Raw genomic sequence first — 14802 nt, 5'->3', positions numbered from 1 at the left:
AAATCTTAGACAGATTCATCAAAGTTGGGTGAATATGGGTGAAAAACTGTAAAAAAAACAGATTCATCAAAGTTGGGTGAAAAAATGTATACAATCCCTAGACAGATTCCCCAAAGTTGGGTGAATTCGGGTTAAAAAATGAAAAAAAACAAATTCATCAAAGTTGGGTGAAGTCTCTTCCATGAGTCCTTGTCTTACTAGGACCTGATTTTATAAAGCTCACCAAGACCAGAGAAGATAGCCTATCATGGAGGAACCAGCAAACCTGGAAGGGATCTGCTCCAGGACTAAAACATTTCTCAATTATTTTTTAATAAATCCACTCCAGGTTTGTTGGATTGCCCAGGTTCTCCCATCATGGTCTATCCATTCCTAGTGAGCTTTAATAAATCAGACTTAATTTGCCTTGTTTCAGTGGCACCCCGCACACCTCCCTGATGGTATTGGACAATGGATGGGTCTCCCCGGCACCTAAAAAGTCCTTAGGGCTCTGTGTGGGCCGTACCATCCCTCGTCTCTCTAACATGGCCCCTCGCCTTTGTTTTATTGGAAGATAAATTTTTATGACTTTGGTTGTATCTTTGAGGTCATTGTCCTCCCTGATGGTATTGGACAATGAATAAGAATCCGCCTGTGATTTCCACTGCCATTAAAAAGTCTTCCTTCCACCCAGATGGCAATGCAGCATGGTGGCTCAGTGGTTAGCACTCTGGCCTTTGCAGCGCTGGGTCCCAGGTTTGAATCTTGGCCAGAACACATCTGCATGGAGTTTGCAGGTTCTCCCCGTGTCTGTGTGGGTTTCCTCCGTGTACTCCAGTTTCCTCCCACATTACAAAAACATGCAGTTAAGTTAATTGACTTCCCCCCAAAGTTGACCCTAGACTGTATAAAAGACATATGACTATGGTAGGGACATTAGATTGTGAGCTCCTTTGAGGGACAGCTAGTCACATGACTTTTCACATGTTTTTTGTACAGCTCTGTGCAATATGTTGGCGCTATATAAATACTGTGTAAAAAAAAAATCCCTGGGTTGCCCTCTCTTTTCACTGTCTCCCTGCTATGCATAAACATAAATGCTTTTTTCCTTTTTTATTTTATTTTTTTACATCCAATGGGTAGCAGCTTTGTAATACTCACCTTCAATACGGAGCTATCCCCATGCATTACTTATTTATTATCACAAGATGTCCTCAGTCTTTCCAATTGTTATTCACCCTGGAAGATTTAGGCTTCATACACACATTAGAGATCATCAAGTCGTGCTCATCATGGGAAAAATCTGACATGTGTACAGCAGTCTCATCAATCTGCCACAGGGAATGATCAATATAGAGGAGAGCACAGCAGCAGATTGATGAACGACTGATTGGGCAATGGAGGAGAGCACAGAAGCACCCACAGAACGGTGCTTTGAGTATATTGTTATCTGTCCCTGGAAATGCTCCCAAAAGATTCTCAGAGGGCACTACCACCCCTAACAACCACCTGCCAATAGAAATGTTGCCACCGCCATCCTTTGGCTTGTCACTAATATATACAATGGGTCTGATTTATTAAAGCTCTCCAAGACTGGAGAAGATAGACTATCATAAGAGAAACTGGGTGATCCAGCAAACCTCACAGAGATTTCTTAAAATCATTTTTTTTTCAATCCTGGACCAGATCCATTCCAGGTTTGCTGGATCACCCAGGTCCACCCATAATAGTCTATCTTCTCCAATCTTTGAGAAATCAGATGCAGTGGCTGGTGTTGGAATTTCGTGCTGTTATCACTCTCTAACAGCCACCAACCAATGGGAATACTGCGTGCTGCGTGCACGTTCCCATGTGCTCCCCTATGGCCGGGGTTCTCACCCACTGTCCATGTCCTCGCTTTGCTCAGTGCCATCAACAAATAAACCTGGAGGCTGGCGGAGCTTTGTGCATCATCAGGTGTGTTACTAGCTCCATGATATTTTAGAAATCCTTGGTGGGTAGCCTTGAGGATAAAATAAAACAGCTACATGTGAATAATGTATGACAACCATGACTGTAATGTGACCACACATAAAACAGAAATGAGTCATTGTTGCTGAGTGAAAGAGCCAAAATGTGGCTTTGCTGATGGGCATACAAATAATGGAAGAGAGAAGAAGTCAAATAGTCACGGTTATCCTTTTACTAAACATGCCATAGTCACGTAGGGGCGGCACCACTTTATTCTTAAAGCTAAAACCCAGGCAGATATAGCAGGAAGAATAAATGTATCATGTTTTGTACTTTTAAAATCAGGACCCATTTATATTGTTTTACGTATCGGCACAAATGTGCATTGGCATGGTGCATATTGCAACAATGGCAACACAAGACACTGCATTGATTTGTAATGAAGTGGGGACCCCAATGCTCAGCACTCCGGCTCTCTGTACCCCCTACCATTCTGTAAATTGGGGCCCTGGAGACAGTGGGGGGCCAGGGCAGTTGATTAGTTTGGTACAATTTCAATGAAGGTTGTTTTTTTTCCATATAGATTGAGCCACCTCTAGCAGTGAAGCAAATGATAGCGAATAAAAAGAAAGGTTTGAGGCTCAGGATTTAGTGCAAATTATTAATTATGTATTTGTGCATTGTTGATCCATAAATAATTATTTAGTACAATTGTTTCAAATGTATCCTAACTCTTGTTAACAGTCACAAAGTTGGGATACTCATCCTAGACATTAATGTTCTAGCACCATACAGGGAATAATGAGTACAAAAAATGGGACTTATTTAGGTCACGTACGACCCGACGCGTTTCGCCAAATTATGGCTTCTTCAGGGGTTTGTTGTTGGAAAGGCTGTATGGTCTGTATGTGGTACAAAGAGAGTAGGACAACACATAGAATTTCAATTTAAACATATTAATTTAAATGATTCAATGTATTACTAGAGAAGTATTTGTGAAAAAACATTGAATAATATATATAAAACCTCAATTGAGTAACTGATAATGGAAACAATTGTACTAAATAATTATGTATGGATCAACAATTTCCAAAATACATACATATTATTTTGCACTAAATCCTGAGCCTCAATCAATTTTTCTTTTTATTCGCTATAATTTAGTTTGTTCTATTCTAAGGCTACACACGTGCAATGGTTCAATAATCTGTTCAGGGCTGATAACGGACGAGATTCTGGTGTACAGCGCTCATCGTCCATCATCGGAACGACCATCCTGCGGATACACAGACGAGGGACGATTGTAATGAAAGCGAAGGGGAGAGAGAACAGTCGGGTGCTGCTCTGTCATTCTCCCCCCTCCCTAGAGCAGAATGACGATGTTTGTACAGAGCTCATTCATGCATCGTGCTGTTGTGTTGTCATTGAAAGGATTGTGAAAGATCCTTCCCAACAACAATTATTGCACGTGTGTGCGCATCCTAAATCTGACCCAGCTGCTATGTTGCACAGGGTTCTGATGGAAACTTTTGACCACACATGGTGCAGGAATGGTTCGCAGTGGCCCTGAGAAATGCCATTGCTGGCGTGAATGCAGATGGGAAGAAACTTAGCACTGAGATGCAACAAGAGATGAAACATATCTTATTTAGAAAACAATGGCAAATAATGTTCAGTATTGGCTTACATCTACTTTAAGGTTTCAGAAAGCATCAGAATCAGAATGTATCTCCAGAACACCTGAAACATTCATTAAGTACACTTCTTACTTCATTACCAACGTTCAGGTCACCTGTCTGCAGATCCGAATGTGCTGTCCATGCAGCTAGTGCTGAATTCACATACCTAGCCATAGAAATAGCAACACTCAAACTATCGAAAATATTCTTTTACTGCTTCACCTTGATGTAGTAAAAATTAATTTTTTTATTTGACAGTCACATGTGGCTACAGACTCATTTTCAGCTTATGGATTTGCCTATTTATCATATAAACATATAGATATAGGTTTAAAAGGAAAATATTAATACATATTGTTATGTATTATTGTTATTATTATTATTATTATTATTATTATTAATAATAAACAGGATTTATATAGCGCCAACATATTGGGCAGCGCTGTACATTAAATAGTGGTTGCAAATGGCAGACTAATACAGACAGTGACACAGGACCATGTATTCATTACACAATCATTGAGCCGTATTTATTAAAGCTCTCCAAGGCTGGAGAGGATACACTGAAGCTGGATGATCAAGTAAACCTGAAATGGATTTCGATAAAGACATTTTCTATTTGCTAGCAAATGTTTTAAATCTTGGACCAGATCCATTCCAGGTTTGTTGGATCACTCAGCTTCACTGATGAAAGTGTATCCTTTCCAGCCTTGGAGAGCTTTTTTAAATCAGCCCATTGTGTTGTGGTTTACATATGGCATGGTACATGCGTTGCTACACTGCAGCCACATTTATTTGAATGGCACCCAATGCACCAAAGCAGGCATTTTTATTAGAGTTCCTCCAGAACTTGCCAGGGTTCCTTAAGCTCTGACTGACATACATCCCATAAGGTGGTGCCTGAATAGTCCTGGTGCCAACACCACTTGGCAGAACCAGCTGCATCGAACCAAGGAACATTTTATCTCTACTTAAGGTGACATTCTGACTGCTACTATATGGGGGGGCGGGGTGTATTCCCCACTGGCAACCAAAGCAAATAGCATTTTTCCTATTGATTGACCTGAAAATTATTTTAAAGGGTGTCTCAGTGGTAACATTTTTTTGAAAGGCTGTACCGTACTGTACCTGTGGTCCAGGTGTGTGACCAGCCCATTCGTTATCAATGGACTATCTTAAAGCAGAAATAAACATTAAATAAATGCATGCTAGTTGCTTGTTCCATGGTGGCTCAGTGGTTAGCACTCTGGCCTTTGCAGCACTGGCTTTGAATCTCAGCAAGGACAATATCTGCATGGAGTTTGCAGGTTCTCCCCGAGTTTCCTCCCACATTCCAAAAATATGCAGTTAGGTTATTTAGCTTCCTCCATAATTGACCTTGGACTATATTAATGACAAATTACTATGCTAGGGACATTAGATTGTGAGCTCCTTTGTGGGACAGCTAGTAAAGTGACATTGGACTTTAAAAATGTGTATCCTACAATAAAAGAAACTTACTTTCCTGTTTGTAACTCTTAAAGTAAACTTACCTGTTTCTGCTCTGTCAGCATCTTTACCTGGTCCTCTTCTGGGTTCAGGATCTTCGGTGCATCTCCCCTCCTATTGTGTGATACTTCCCCCACTTCCTAGATTGTAAGCTCTTCGGGGCAGGATCCTCTCCTCCTCCTGTGTCACTGTATGTCTCTTTCTGTCATTTACAAGCCCTATTTAATGTACAGTGCTGCGTAATATGTTGGCGCTTTATAAATCCTGTTTATTATTAATAATAATAATGGCAAAGAACCGACTTGCTCATCATTATTTAATATTTAAGTTTAGTTCTGCTTTAATCCAATGCATTTTAATGCACAACTTAACATGCATGAACACACTGCATATCGGTAAATAGTCCCCTAGTGTATTATAAATGCAATTAGTATAACTATCGGAGTTTGAGTTGATTTATGCCTCCTTCAATCCTCTATACAACAGACAGGAAGGACTTTAGAACAACTCATGTCCATATTATTACCAAGAAGAGATGAAGGGGTCTATAGGTATTTTATTTGGTGACAATGCAATACAATGGCCCTGATTTATTAAAGCTTTCCAAGGCTGGAGAGGATACACTTTTATCAGTGAAGCTGGGTGATCCAGAAAACCTGGGATTGATTTCCTAAAAGTCATTTGGTATTTGCTAGTAGAGATTTTGAATTCTGAACCAGATCCATTCCAGGTTTGCTGGATCACCCAGCTTCACTGATTAAAGTGTATCCTCTCCAGCCTTGGAGAACTTTATTAAATCAGGCCCAATGTGTGTGTGTGGTCACCCTAGAAGAGGTTTTTATTGGCAGGTTGATATAGTGAATGTAAAGGGAAATTAAGTCACCACACCCGGGAATTGTATTAGCTATTTCTGTGATAGGATAATAGAAATGAAGGATATTAGTGCACCCTGGGACTAAGGGCTAATGGGCTACCTGGGAAGATGGCTATGGATGTTTTTATTATAGTAGCCATATTATTGAGTTTTTATTACTGACCCGAACCTAAAAGAACCCCATGTACCAGGACACCAGAGGTATTCTCACCACTTGTTTTCTTTACATTGCTGGTGATGGAGCAATCTTCTAGGTTGGATTGCCAGATAAACACCGAGAAACTATCATGAGACACAGGAAAGCCATTACACCACTGATTAGACCTCAGTAAAAAAAAAAGATCATATGACGAGGGGAAATAGAGGTCAGACACTAAAGCACAGGACCTCGGCTCCAAATATTGCAGTTTGGTAATCATATCTTGGTAACCATGGGACAAAGTGTGTTTTATTAATACGCTGCAGAGATCATGACGTGAAAAAGCATCACATGACCCCATAAAGGCTAAAAGGGGGGTAACCCTAATATAATATAATGTAATATAATAAATTATAATATAGAGCAGGTTAAACCTGCAAAAAACACAGAAAGAGTCAATGCGATCAATTAAAGCCAGTCATAGTTTAGATGGGATTTTATATGTCCGTCAGGGGGAGGTACACAGGGGTTCCTAGCAATGCAGATATTTCCTCTCCAAAGACCATTGACTATTGCTTGTTTTACAATGTATTCTGGACATTATTTATTCCGGGTAAAGAACAGATACATAGTGATACATTAGGATATAAAATCAGTGGGCATTGCAAAAAAATCACCCATTTATCTTTAGAGTTTAAAGAAGAACTCCCGTCAGCCACGGTGTCTTGGTGTCAACTTTGATTCTGCCCTCTCATTTCCCCCCCATATTCAGAACATTTCCAGGACCTGTCACTTTCACCTGTGCAACATCTCCAAAATCTACCCCTACCTGTCCCCAGAGACCACCAAACTCCTACACGCTCTTATCATCTCTTGTCTGGACTACTGTAACCCCCTCCTCCCCACTAAGTATTCCGCTAACCCGACTCTCTCCTCTACAATCTATTATGAATGCTGCAGCCAGATTTATCAATCCTTCCCACCTACCTACCCACCCACCTACCTACCCCATACACAGCCTTCCCACCTACCTACCCCATACACAGCCTTCCCACCTACGCACCCCATACACAGCCTTCCCACCTACCTACCCTATACACAGCCTTTCCACCTACCTAACCCCATACACAGCCTTCCCACCTACCTACCCTATACACAGCCTTTCCACCTACCTACCCCATACACAGCCTTCCCACCCACCTACCCTATACACAGCCTTCCCACCCACCTACTCCATACACAGCCTTCTCACCTATCTACCCCATACACAGCCTTCCCACCTACCTATCCCATACACAGCCTTCCCACCTACCTACCCCATACACAGCCTTCCCACCTACCTATCCCATACACAGCCTTCCCACCTACCTACCCTATACACAGCCTTCTCACCCACCTACCCAATACACAACCTTCCCACCTACCTACCCCATACTCAGGCTTCCCACCTACCTACCCCGTACACAGCCTACCCCACCTACCTACCCCATACACAACCTTCCCACCTACCTACCCCATACTCAGGCTTCCCACTGCTCCTCTTCTGCTGCCTCTCTTTGTAGTTCTCTTCATTGGTTTCCATTTAACCTTAGAATCAAATTCAAGCTCCTGTGCTTTGCCTTAAAATCCCTCCACAGTTCTTTTCCCACATACCTTTTTGACCTGATAGAAAAATCCCCCCCTAGCCGCTCTCTTCATTCCTCCAGTGATCTACTAATGACTTCCTCCCTCATAACCTCATCACACGCACAGCTCCAAGACTTTTCTAGAGCTGCCCTGACTCTCTGGAATGGTCTTCCTCCTCTTATTCAGCTTGCTCCTACTTTCTGCTCATTTAAAAGAGCACTCAAAACCCAACGCTTCAACCTCACCTACCCATCTTCTTCTGTCTCCTCAACCTCACTATTCTCCATTCCATATCCCCCCTCCTATGTGTGATACTTTCCCACTTCTTAGATTGTAAGCACTTCGGGGCTCCACCTCCTGTGTCACTGTCTCTATCTGTATCATTTATATCCCCTATTAAATGTACAGCGCTGCATAATATGTTGGTGCTATATAACTGTTTAATAGTAATGATGACCCTGAATAGTGATATTCTGCACCATTGAGGTAAGGATAAGGAGGTAAAGATAACCCAACCTTCCAACTATTGTTCCATACTCCATACACATTCCTGGACCCTGTGCTTTGCAGTGGAAGTGAGGAAACCCCTATAAGCTTCTATGGGTTCGACTGCTTTAAATTGAACAATACAGAATGTAGGGGCCATAGAGGAGCAGGTGGTGGGTAAAACAGCAGGAGAACCATGATTTTGCAGCAACATATGTAGTAAAGTTTTAAGGTAACTGTTGCAAAACTGTTTTTTTAATTTATTATAGAGTTGGGAAGTATTAGATTGCTTGTCAGTTTTTTATTGCTGCCTGTGTTCTTATTGGTGAGAATTACCCATTTGTCTTGATGATCGTTGTCATCACCTTAATGGTTGGATGCTAGTTTGATGCCCTATAGAAGATTGCATTTCCATGCATGAAAACTGAGGACAAAGTCACCAACATTACCAGTCACCCACATTCCTCTACAATTACAAGGTCTGTTTACTGTAATGAGTGCATTCCGATCATGGACATTGCTTGTATTTGCAGCAGACCTCCCCAGGTAAAACCCACCTGTGATGCTGAGCCTCCATGAATGAAAGAATCCAATGAAAGAATCACGGATTTAACCCCTCCACAACCGATGCAAACCTAGAAAAAAATTATATATTGTTATGTATTCATTACAAAATCATTGAACACACATGGTGCACATATGGTTACATGCGTTGCTGGACACATTCATTTAAATGGCACCAAAGCAGCCATTTTTATTGGAGTTCCTCCAGAACTTGCCGGGGTTCCTTAAAATGTGGCTGACAAGGGTAAAGTGGTGCCTGCATAGTCCTGGTGCCAACATCACTTGGCAAAACCAACTGCATCAAACCAAGGAACATTTAGTTGTCTTTAAAGGTGACATTCTGATCGCTACACAAATGAAAGAACTGAAGTCCAATTAATGAATGGAAGATCTAACCCCTCCATGCAAACCTAGAAAAAGATATATATATATGTATATTGGCTATGTCTAGACTTTCAGCATATCCAAAAAACATATCAACACATGGCATATTGATTTTGGTTTTAATTACATTTTGTATGTATAGGAAAACTTAGTATCTAAACCCCCCAAAAAACTGATATGCCAGTCACCCTGTGCTGGCAACTAAATGTCTACTTTTGTCCATCTTTGTTACATGGTTGATTGATGGGGCTAAACAATTAAAATAGGAATGATTCTGCTTTGAGCCTTTAGTGAAGCAGGGTGGCTCAGTGGTTAGCACTCTGGCCTTTGCAGAGTTGGGTCCCAGGTTGGCATCTTGGCCAGGACTCTATCTGCATGGAGTTTGCAGGTTCTCCGTGGGTTTCTTCTGGATAGTCCGGCTTCTTCCCACATCCCAAAAACATGAAGTTAGGTCAATTGGCTTCCCCCCAAAATTTTGGTCAGACATTAGATTGTGAGCCACTTTTAGGGAAAGCTAGGGACATGACTACGGATTTGTAAAGTGCTGCGTAATATGTCAAAATAGCAACGGGCAGCACGGTGGCTCAGTGGTTAGCACTCTGGACATTGCAGCGCTAGGACCTTCTGTATGGAGTTTGCAGGTTCTCCCCGTGTTTGAGTGGCTTTTCTCCGGGTACACTGGTTTCTTCCTGCATCCCAAAAATATGCAGTAAGGTTTATTGGCTTCCCCACAAAACTGACCTTAGACTGTAATAAAGACATATGACTATGGTAGGGACATTAGATTGTAAGCTCCTCTGAGGGACAGCTAGTGACATGACTATGGACTTTGTACACTGCTGCGTAATATGTCAGCGCTATCTAAATGCTGTGTAATATTAGACTAACGCCCTTAGACTTAATGACATATGACTATGATAGGGACAAAAGATTGTGAGATCCTTTGAGGGACAGTTAGTGACACGACTATGTACAGCGCTGCGTAATATGATGGCGCTATATAAATACTGTATAATAATAATAAAATAATAATAATATTAATAGCTGACAGGTAGCAACAAGAACACTGCATGCCTTGCAAGATTAACAAATATTTCCTACACTAGCTGAAAATATTCCCAGCCACCATGAAAATGAAAGCAGCCACCATATCTATGGACTAGTAATCTGCAATATTTTTGTTTTTTGGTTTAACATCCTGATAAAATGTACAAGATAAAGGAAAGGATTTCCCACCTAAACAAAAGCAGTTTTTAGCATTCTCAGGACAAAGGAGCGATGGGAAAGCTGAGAGTGTAAAGACGGCGGTAGCCTTTGGGCATTCTCAGAATAATGGTGCAATCAGAATGTTTATGGCTGGACAGTATGGTCCTGTTTAGGGGATAAACAGAGGTAAACAACAGCTGCATGGCAGTCTGGGACACATGGAATGTTTTAGGAGTCTTCTGATACAACCTGTTGTTCCTGAATACTGAGCAAACCTCAGACTTCTCCAGCAGTTGCTGTGCGGCAAACTAAAGCAGACAAAGGGACAGTTGTAAGTGTAGACAATCCTAAGGGCAATCTGTCAACAGATGTCCCTTGGCTGGTCCTGGAAACACTCTGATGTATACATACCTCCCAGATATTGAAGAAAGGGGAATGACCACTTTTTTTTAAGAGCTGCCCCAATTCTCTGGAATAGTCTTCCCCATCCTTTTCAGCATGGTCCTACTTTCTGCTCAAAACCAAGCACTCAAAACCTATTTTTTTAAACTTGCCTACCCATCTTCTTCTGTCCTTTGAAACCGTCACTACTTCCCACCACTACATATCTCCCATCCTATTGTATGTAAATTCACCCACCTACTAGATTGTAAGCTCTTCGGGGCAGGGTCTTCTCCTCCGGTGTCACTGTCTGTATTTGTTTGTCATTTGCAAGCAATGTTCAGTGCTGCGTAATATGTTGGCGCTATATAAATCCTGTTTATTAATAATAATAGTTCAAGATATATATATATGCAAAATGTAGGATCTCCTAAATTGTAAGCTCTTCTGGGCAGGGTCTCCTCCTGTGCCACTGTCTGTATCTGTCTGTTATTTGCAACCCCTATTTAATGTACAACGCTGCGTAATATGTTGGCACTATATAAATCCTAATTATAATAATAATAGTAATTTCCAGGGTATGGCCAAATTAATATAATAACATGTTATGTGCTGTTTTTATATTTGTGTTATGAAACTCTTTTCCTGCATATATGATTCTGTACACAATATAACATTTTTTTACGCAATTGTTGTGTGTTTTCCCCTTCGCTGACGACCGCCTCAGAACTTACAGGAGGAATTATTATTATTGAATTAATATTCATATTTTATTGGATATTGTCTTCAATAATGATTATAATTTCTTACAAAATAACTTGTCCCTGTCATTCCTACATTTTGGAGAATATAAAAAAACGACAGGGGGACAAGTTCTTTAATAGTAAATAATACATTTATAAAAAAGTATTTATATCCCAAAAAGAGGGACAACTGAGAAAGACAGAAAAACGCTCCAAATCATTGACAGCTGGGAGATGCATGTAGACACCTAGCCGGATCTTTTCCTTCATGATAGGGACATTAGATTGTGAGCTCATTTGAGGGACAGCTAAGTGACATGACTATGGAACTTGTACAGCACTGCGTAATATGTTGGCGATATAAATATATACTTTGTATTATAATGAGCATTCTGTGCTTAGAGCCTCATTGCTTTAGTGTGAGATCTAATGCTGCCTCCAACTGCTATTTGGAGTGAGATTTGGCCATGCCATCACTATGCTATATACTGTTCTCCTTCCTGGAGTGGAAAGCTGTATCTGAGGATTTGCAGAACAAGGAACCCCCTGCTTCTGGTGTATTCATTCAGTGGTGCTTTGCTCTCTTTTTGGCTCTTGATTTTTACCCAACCAGTCATTGTGAGGAACCTCCATAATGAGGAAGTAAAGCCCTGCCTCTTTGGAGATAGCCACATGTAGAACAAGCTATGGTAAGTCATTGATGATGAAAGATTGCAAACAAAGGGCCTGATTTAATAATGTTCTCCAAGACCGTAGACTGAGAACAGATACTGGGTGATTCAGGAAACCTGTAATGGATTTCTTAATTAATTGCAACATTTTTAAATTCTGAATCAGGTTTTGTGGAACACCCATGACAGTCTATATTCTCAAGTCTCGGGAGCTTTAATAAATCAGGCCCAAAGAAATCACAGGCAATACTGATAGCTAGTCATTTACCTTCTGCATTTCAGGTTCTCTTGAAGCTCATCCCAGTTTAAATTGTCCAGTTATAGGTTGTTTGACTCACAAGCTTAATATTTTTATTACACAGTATTTATATAGCGCCAACATATTACACAGCACTGTACAAAATCCATTGTCATGTCACTATCTGTCCCTGAAAGGGGCTCACACTCTATTGTACTTACCTTAGTCATATGGTAATGTCTTTATGTATGTTAATGTATGTTATTATCTAATACAGTCTAAGGTCAATTTTACTTCAATAGATTTTTATTCAAAAGTTTTGCATAAACAACACGTAAATAAACAAATAAATAAAAACAAATCAGAGTAGCAGGTATACATAAAAATAAGCTTAAATAAAAATACAGAGTATAAAAATTAAAACAACTATATAAGAACATAACATAAACAAGGAAAATTAGACTCTGTAACAAGGTGTTGATTAGCAAATCAAATGAAGTATTTAAGAGGTAAATGAAGTATTTAAGAGTGGGGGTAAGGTGTCCACTTCAAGTAGGAATCGGGAACGAAGAATTGTGAGCGATCCAAGGATCCCAGGTAAGCTCAAACACATGAGGGGTGTCCTTGACCATGCAGGTAAGTTTGTCATTCACCATGATCCAGTTGAGTTTAACCGATAGGTCTAAGGTCAATTTTGAGCGCAAGTCAATTACCCTAACTGCATGTTTTTGGGATGTGGGAGGAAACTAAAGTACCCGGAGGAAACCCACGCAAACACAAGGAGAACCTGCAAACTCCACGCATATGTCCTGGCGGAGATATGAACCTGGGACCCAGCACTGCAAAAGCCAGTGGCTTAGCCTTTCTTTACTTTAAGCAACCCTATAAATAAATGCTTCAAGCAACATCAAAACTCAGAAAGTATTCTTCTTCAATTCTATGATTCAGAGAGTGCTGAAGCCATTGGACAGACCCAGTCTCATTCCATTTTTGTTTTAATGTAGAAAAGATTATTAAAAATTATTTTAAGGTGGCTGACCAGGCTCAGCAGCTTTTCAGAATTGTCAGCAAGATAAAGCTCTATTACAATGTGGTCTGCCTGTTGCTGTGCAGTATTACCAAATGTTCTTTTTATTCTTTGGAAAACTTTTTTTTTACTTTCACTTCAAAATTTCCAGGAAAGAGGTGAAATGTGATATCCAAATCAATCTGATCTTTCAAATTTGTGACACATTGAAGACCATGTTCTGTACAGGCCTCTGAGACATAGCAGACCCTCTCCCGTTAAAGAATGTTCTTGGCACACTCTGTCTGTCACTTAGCGGGTCACAAAGAGGGAGGGATGCCAGGAACCGGCTTCATACTTAGAATGCTGTATTTATAACACATCACCTTTGACACTTCCAACACAAGTCCGTCTGTCTTGATGCTATGTTTAACTAGGTCACATATGAACTCCACCGACTCAACGTTAGGCAGAGTCCCATTCAAGGGAAAGCAAATTCAAAGTCTATCAAGGTCACCTTGGCTGGGGCAGGACAGTCCTTTCCAGCTGGAGGCCTAACTTCAAAAAAGATATTGTAGAATGTGGAAGGGTTCTCTTTTATATTAAGTAAAATTTCTGTATGTTTGTTTTTCTTTTTAAGTGCAACACCATTTTTTTTTTTAAAGGCCTAGTCTATCGAGAATGAATGGAAGCACAAAGCCTCCCGGGATACCTACGTTACCCATCGCAGGAGGCTCTTGGGTGCTCCTTCTGCGCATGCTGAGCACCTTGGGCATGCGCAGAAGGAGCCCTTTCGTCAAAAGTGGGAAAAAAAGCAGATCCCACGCATGTGTAAGATTGGCAAGTTTTTTTCCCCCAACTACGTGGGTGACGTAGTAAGAAGAACCTGGATGAAGAGGAGAAGATGGTGGAGCCTGGAGCGCCGGCCCGAAGACAGATACCGGGACAACGCAGGACCTGATAGAGGAGACCTCTGGACCGATCGACTGCGCTGCAGGATTAAAGGTAAGTGTATTTTTTTTTGTTTAGTTCCTCTTTAACAATAGGGGAAAGTGGGCATCTGCCACAGATCCACAACTTCAAAGAGCCCCAATTTCTTTCAGTGCTTTGCAGGGGAAGCTGTGCAGAGTTGGATTAGAATGAGTAATGTGCTTCATGGTTGATGTACTGAACAACAGAAGCGGTGATATGTAGTGTCCATAACGAGTAATAATGAATACCAAGAATTACACCCAGGTTACAGGACAAAAGATGTGCAGAGTCCAAACATACAGAATAAGAACAGATACTTACAATTATGGGCAGCATGGTGGCTCAGAGCTGCGTCCCAGTTTCGAATCTCAGCCAGGACTCTATCTGCATGGAGTTTGCAGGTGCTCTCCCTGTTT

This window comes from Pyxicephalus adspersus, chromosome 11, assembly GCF_032062135.1.
Source record: "Pyxicephalus adspersus chromosome 11, UCB_Pads_2.0, whole genome shotgun sequence".
Classification (NCBI taxonomy): Eukaryota; Metazoa; Chordata; class Amphibia; order Anura; family Pyxicephalidae; genus Pyxicephalus; species Pyxicephalus adspersus.
The sequence above is the reverse complement of the archived record's forward strand: the minus strand, read 5'-3'. Positions refer to the sequence as shown.